We start from the raw sequence: 7,162 nt of genomic DNA, 5'->3' as shown, positions 1-7,162 counted from the left end.
GGAAGACATGTGTGACTGTGTTTGTGGGTTTTTGTTTACTACTGTATGTGCATTCATGCGTATGTACTATGTGTGTGTGTGCACTGCATGAGCATGCATCAACATTGTGCCAGGCAAGCATGTGTGAGAGTGCGATGATAGTGTTCTACAGATAATCTGTTCCCTCTTCCTGCTTGCTGTCATCCAGTCACATTCCAAAGGCTTGACCTCCCGATTTATCCTCAAATACAAATGCTCTCTCTCTCTCTCTCTCTCTCTCTCTCTCTCTCATTCTTCCTTCTTCTCTCCATTCTCCAACTTGCAATGCATCACACACTGCTGCAGCATATTGACTTATTTTTAATATGCTTTCAAGTGAGAATGCATTAATGAATTGATGTTGCCTTGCAAGTGTGTACATGTGGACAGAGGGAAGGAGGAGTGTGCACTGTGCAGGTCACTTCAATATACTTGGGTACTTGGGTCATAAGCACGCTATACTTCTGTGTTCTGGGGAAGCTCAGCTGAAGATGAACTTTTGGTATACTGTAAGTGCAGCATTGCTACAGTAGAAATGGAAATGTCCATATCATGTTTCTATTTCTAAGACAGGTCAAGAGAAGGACAGAGAAGAAGGATCAATAGAAAGATGAAAGTCACCTGAGAACAGAGGGAAGGGTGGAGAGAGAGGATGACGTGGTCAGTTAGAAGGAAGGGAGGGGAAAGAAGTGGGAAGGGGGTTGAGGGCACAGTGAGCAGGTGAAGGTTATGTGGAGAAGATCAAAGCCTGTTGAAAATCCTAATGCTTCTCAGAGAGCTCTCTCTCTCTCTCTCCCTCTCTCTCTCTCTATCTCTCACACACTCACTCGATGCTCAGTCCACAATGTCAGATGCATTTCTTTGTCAAAGTTAATCTCTGAAATGAATGTAACAGCTGCTTTATTCATTACCATAAAACGCATGGCATTCAGGTGAAAAAACATCAATCTTTTGCTAAGTTCGTGAAAGAGCTGACGTAGATGGAAGGTCTCTGATCATACTGTAGTGTAGCCCCCATCAAACTTGATTCTTCAAAAGAGGCCCACTCAACATAACTTATTGAATTCTTTACAGACAACGCACCCACCCATAATCTCCCTGCCACTCCCCATGTGTGTAGCATCTGCGTTTTGCCCCGTTTAAAATTACAGTGGTACAGGTGTCCAGCCTGGCCAGCGGAGCTGACAGACAGGCATGTGAGAGGACAGCCAAGCACTTGTGTTCGCCACAAAGATCTCTCTTGTTTTACAACTGGCTGTGCTGCCGAACATGTGGTTTTGGTTACTAAACCTGCTTCTCTGTCGGGAGCTGCTGTCCTCTCTCCCTGAGCAAGACGGTGGGATGGTGGAAGGAAGGTGCTTTCCATGAAGAGAAACAAAGTGGCTTCCTCTTTCAAAGAGCCACGGATGTTCATGGCTTGTGGGGTGTTGTGTTCACTGTGAGATACCACAGCACCTGGAAGAGGGAGATGGGGAGGTTGAGAGGATGAGAGAGAAGAAAGAACAGAATCCACTTAGATTGGATGCCAGCAACAGGATAGAGACCTCTCTCAGATGTCAAATGTTCTATTGTTTGTAACTGCAGTGCCATGTCATTTTTCAGGACAAACAGCTGCCCAGCATATCATGAACATATGTAAAATTCTGATTTAGCGGAGTTCTCAACTGGATCAGGGCCCACTTGATAATCTCAAAGGTGACTGCCGTGTTAAGAGGTCATACGGGTGAACCGCATATTTCGTAAATAGTTATTTTAAATGATCAATCAATCGCTTGTGTCCCGGCTTTAATCAGTGGAACTAATGTAGTATACTTAAATTTATTGGTATCCAAATGATTATTATAACATTATTTTCCAAAACCTTGTCTTTTGTCAATTATTTGGGGGGCCCGCCGCCCACTTGCAATATGTTGAGAATCGCTGCTTACTGCTTTAGCGGAAAGATATTTCGCAAAGCTCAGTTTTGTGAGCTGATACAGCCTGTATGCTTTGTGTTATTGACCTTTTCCCTTGGCAGCACAACTTTGTTTATGTATGAAGCCAGCTGTATGCTGTAACAATAAATTCATATCTTGGTGTTGCCTGCAAAGAGAGAAAATGAAACAAAAGTATAACAGCCAGCCTTTTGTTGAATTGCTTGGTTGGGAGGAGGTAAGCAAAGGTCCTTCGGTGATTGACATATCCAGAGAGTCCCCCCGTCAATCTAGCACACAATCCATTTCCTCCAGTCAATGTGTTCTCTTTGTGTGTTGAATATGTTTTGGAACACGCTGGCCATTGATTGACATGGGCGCAGGGGCTGGTAAAACATTACTGTGGTGTGCGTCTGTCAGTCTACCTCAGATGTTTGGCCCGAGGGGTAGAGTGGTATAATACAACAACACACCATTCTGGACAGTCTCACTCTTGTTCTCATTCCCCCTCTTTTACGCCTTTCTATTGTCCTTTCAATATCTTATTGCCTTATTTTGACCTCTCAGCTATCTCTTGCCTTTAGCCCTTTCTTTACATACCTGTCTCAGTGTATGTGAATGTTTCTCTCTCTCATCTCCAGGCAAGAGAAATGCAGGAACACACCAACATCTCCGCAATCCAGAGACAACCTGACAAGATTAGAAGTAATTTTATTGACAAATTTGTTGCCCATAGTGTAGACCGGTTCCTGTTCTCTCGTGCAGTTGTAAGCATGTTAGATAATGGCCTCCAGATGCCAGCTCAGTGCTGGAATACACCACAGCCTATTATGTTGTTACCTTTCTACAGTATAGAGCCAGCTTGTTTAAAGAAAGATCCCTTTTAAAAGTATATCATGGAATGTGCAAGGAAACAACACAAAACATTAACAAAACATGAAGGCATTCAGCTTTGACATTGGATATTGAAAAAATATTCTTTTCATAGACCATAGTACTTGCAAATGTGTAGCACACTGTACTAAGTATGTATTCAGCCAATGTTCTTAGGGACAATGAATATGCATGCTTTCTAGATTCTATATTAGATCTAGAATTGTGTTGATTATATATACTCAACAAAATTCAAATATGTATTAATGTTATAACGAAATTTTGCTCATACATTACATAAATCACAATAATATCCTATAGCCTAGTCTCATACGACAGTGTGAATACCGTAGGTTTATTGTACATCGCTACAGTTATGGTAATAGAAATGGTTTGTAAATGGGGGCTTCATTACAAATTATACGGCAGCAGTAGTGACATATTTATACTATTATTGAAACTTCCTTTTTTCCCATAAAACTAAACAGTTGGGAGGCACACAGTATATATTCACCACCTTGCACCTTTCCATTTCTAAGCAGAAAGACCCTCCTCCATATATATATATATATATATATATATATATATATATATATATATATATATATATATATATATATCCTGTATACATCCATCCTGTGTGTGTGTGTGTGTTTCTGTTGCTGTATATATAAAATGTCTTGATAGTTGTGTTTTTCCAAAATGTCATAAGGATTGATTCAACACCAGCATTACAATTTTAATCAGTGGTGTAGAACCAGGTGTTCAAACGCATGCGGAACCCCTCCAGGCCATAAAGAAATTGGACAAGGCACCGGGAAATTGTGTCTCCTCCCGAAACAAGTGTTTTGTGATTGTTTACCCCATGTCTTTAAATTGCATTTCTTCCTTTTTAATTTCAGCACCTCGGCCAGGAGATTGAGAGAGGGAGAGGGACAAAGGGAGAGAGAGAGAGAGAGGAGGAGGAGGAGGAAGTGGTTGGCAAAGCTTGTCGTCTGTTTTTCCTGTCCCTCCTCCCTCTCTGGTATTAACCCTGTCTGATGTGATTCCTGCCAAATGCAAATGTCATGACCTGATATGGTCAGCCCATAGGGCACATTCACTACATGCTCCAACACCAAATTAAAATATGAAGCTGATCGGTGTGTGTGTGTGTGTGTGTGTGTGTGTGTGTAGGTGCCTATACGGCATGTGTAAGTTATGCATGTGCATACAGTGTGTGTGTGTGTGCGCGCACGCCCAGGCATGTGTGCCTGGCTGATCTTGACATGCTTGCAATTATAAAGACGGTAAGTGTGAACACGGTTGCTGTGCGGACGAAGAGAAATCAAGTGTGAGAAACAAAGTACAGCCTCCAAACTACAGTGGCTGGGCTGGTATTACACACTCCACTGCATATATGAACATGTGATCCAATCAATAGGCTCATGAAACGAAGACTCTGAAAACTGCTGTGTTCGCACAACGCCATTAATAACAAATGCAGGAAATCACAATGGTGTAAATTGAACAGTTCATTTTGTTCTCTCCACATTCCATTACAATTATGGTTCTCCTGCAAAGTAAAATAAATAACTAAAAGTCTAAGCCAGTCCACAGGACAATGCGGCAGTACATTTTGCAACAAAATGTGACTACAGGGAGCGTATCTGATTTAATTATATATGTACTACCTATATAATATACAGTATATAATATGCCAATATTCACTGGTGTCTATCGTTGCTGTCGGGTGGAAACTTCGTTCCTTTTTCAATGTTATTAAAACATCACACCCGTGTGAAGTGAGCGGTGGCTTAAATTTGGAGTCAACTGGAGTCACAGTTGTTGATTTACTAGACTTTTCGACTTCTGGGTGTAACGGGGGAAGGAAAAAAAGTAGAATATCTAGGCTACAAGCTCACAATGCGTCGCATTGTAATGCATTGTGCACGCTTAGATTTGCTATTTTAAATTGGCCTACATTGAAAATGAGGGCTTGCCCTCAACTGTATTTCCAAGTATTAATAAAGGTGATGATGATGAATAATAATCAAAATCTACAAAGTAACTAGTAACTAAAGTTTTCAAACATATATAGTGGAGTAAAAGTAACCTATAATATTTCTACAGAAAATTGCAAATACTCCAGTAAAGTTAAAGTACCTATTATTTTACTTAAGTACAGAATAAATGTACTGTGTTACTTTACATCACTGCAGTGGACCGGAGGAAGTTATGAAGTGGGAAATCGGTTGGATCAGCAGATCTCCCAAAAATATAAAGCCACAAATCGGCATATAATCATGGACTTCCCTAATATCATCAATTTGACAATATCATAGACTGTTCCCGAGTGAGTTTAGTGAGATAAATATAACCCTTTCTTAATTTTAGAAAATGACTATATAAATGAATAAAATAGCCTAAGGCACACCATGAAAGTAGTTAAGGTGTGGTATAATCCTCAGTTAGAATTCAGGGCAGGGCTGTGATATAGGAGTATTTTAATAGTATATGAAAGAGAGAAAAACACATGGACACAGCTGTTTTACAGATATACCACAGCTTAAACTTACAACTTAAAAGTGTCAGCTGGAGTAAACAAGAGAGAAATGTGTGCGAGTGTGTTTGTTTGTGTTATCCCATTGTTGTCTTGAAGGTTACTTCAAATCAGGACCGGTTCGATGCCTCTCGGCGACCAATGCGAGATTAGTATAGAGGTCGCCCATGAATATTTCATTTATTTTTATTTTATTTTATTATATTGAGGGCTACACAGCCCCCCTAGCGACCTGGCGCCCTAGGCGAGGAACTGTTCCATCTGCCCCTCGGGCCGGCCCTGCTTAAAATGGAACAATATTGACAAGATCCTGCTTTTTGTATTTTAGATGTGTACACAAACAGCATTCTAGCCGCTTCAACATTTTTAAACACTACAGGGCAGAATGTGAACAGGTAGCCCATACAAATGTGGTAATGGAACTCAAATAACACTAGATGAGGTTATTTAAAATGCAACAATATTGACAAGATGGTGCTATTTTTGTATGTAAGATATTGCATGTGCTACCAAACAGCACCCCACTGTAGTGTTCCTTTTTAAACACTAGATGGTAGAATGTGAACAGGTATGAAAATGTGGTACTTGAGTTCAAATAACACTAGATGGCAATAGAGGACACCTTCAATACAAAGTAGGCAGAGCTCTAAAAATGTCTAATCAAAACCAATCAAACCAGTGAGGAAAATTCAAAACCAATCAAACCAGTGAGGAAAATACAGCTCTAAAGATGTCCCCTGCCTAATGACTTGAGATACAAGTTTACTCAGTTTGACTTAAAACACAAGATTCATCTGTTATCAAATCATTATTTGCCATTTTCCCAACTACAGTTTGAGGTTTTAAATTGTAATGTAAAAAATAAATGTGTACTTCAACTTGCCCAATTGATCCACAGTTTTATCTCATACATGAGGATAAATAAACCAAGCATGCAGTCATAATATTTAGTGTTACCACTAACCATAAATATAAGATTAGAATTTCAGTGAGCCATCTGTGTCCTTATCTCACCATTCTTATATAATTATATTTGGCCTAATTTGACACGCACACGCACACACACACACACACACACACACACACACACACACACACACACACACAATCACTTACTTTCTTATGGTAGTCCATCGTATCTGATGATGACTTCTAGGCCTACTTCTTTTGGCGAGTTTTGAGGTGACTGTGAAGTCCAATGCGAGCCTCATGGTCTATTGCAGTGAGGGCATTATAAAGTCAGTGTTAGTACAGTACACACTTATTTTTTTCTCACACCCTCTACAGTCAGCCTTGAAGATGAGCACTGCCAAGCATATAGAATATCGATCAGCAGCACACAGATTCATACTCCCAACCAACCAACCCACAAATGGAGCTGAGCTATAAAACAGTGATTTAACTATTTCCAATAGGCTGTATATGCAAAAAAGACCAGACCATGCAGCTCAGTGGCCTTGTGGTAAAAGTGCCGGGGTTCCTCATCCGGGTCATACCAAAGTCTATAGAAATGGGACCCAATGCCTCCCTGGTTGGCACTCAGCATCAAGGGTTGGATTGGATTTGGGGGCCAGTCTCAATACTGTACTAGTCATGTCCAGGGGGTGTAGGGTAGACTACATTAATCTGCCTCACACTACAGAGACAGGAGATAGGCTACTGCCCTATATGTGCCACATGGCTCACCAAGGCTTACTTAGGCCTAGCCTACTTAAATACAAAAAAGAGGCTAAAACTAAAAGTGAAGTGGATTGATGGGAAAGCAAAACCTAATGCTTTAGGTTCCTGCTTTAGGTGTCCATTTGACAGTTGTAAG

Source organism: Protomyctophum bolini (genome assembly GCF_963924005.1).
Source record: "Protomyctophum bolini genome assembly, chromosome: 7".
Taxonomy (NCBI): domain Eukaryota; kingdom Metazoa; phylum Chordata; class Actinopteri; order Myctophiformes; family Myctophidae; genus Protomyctophum; species Protomyctophum bolini.
The sequence above is the reverse complement of the archived record's forward strand: the minus strand, read 5'-3'. Positions refer to the sequence as shown.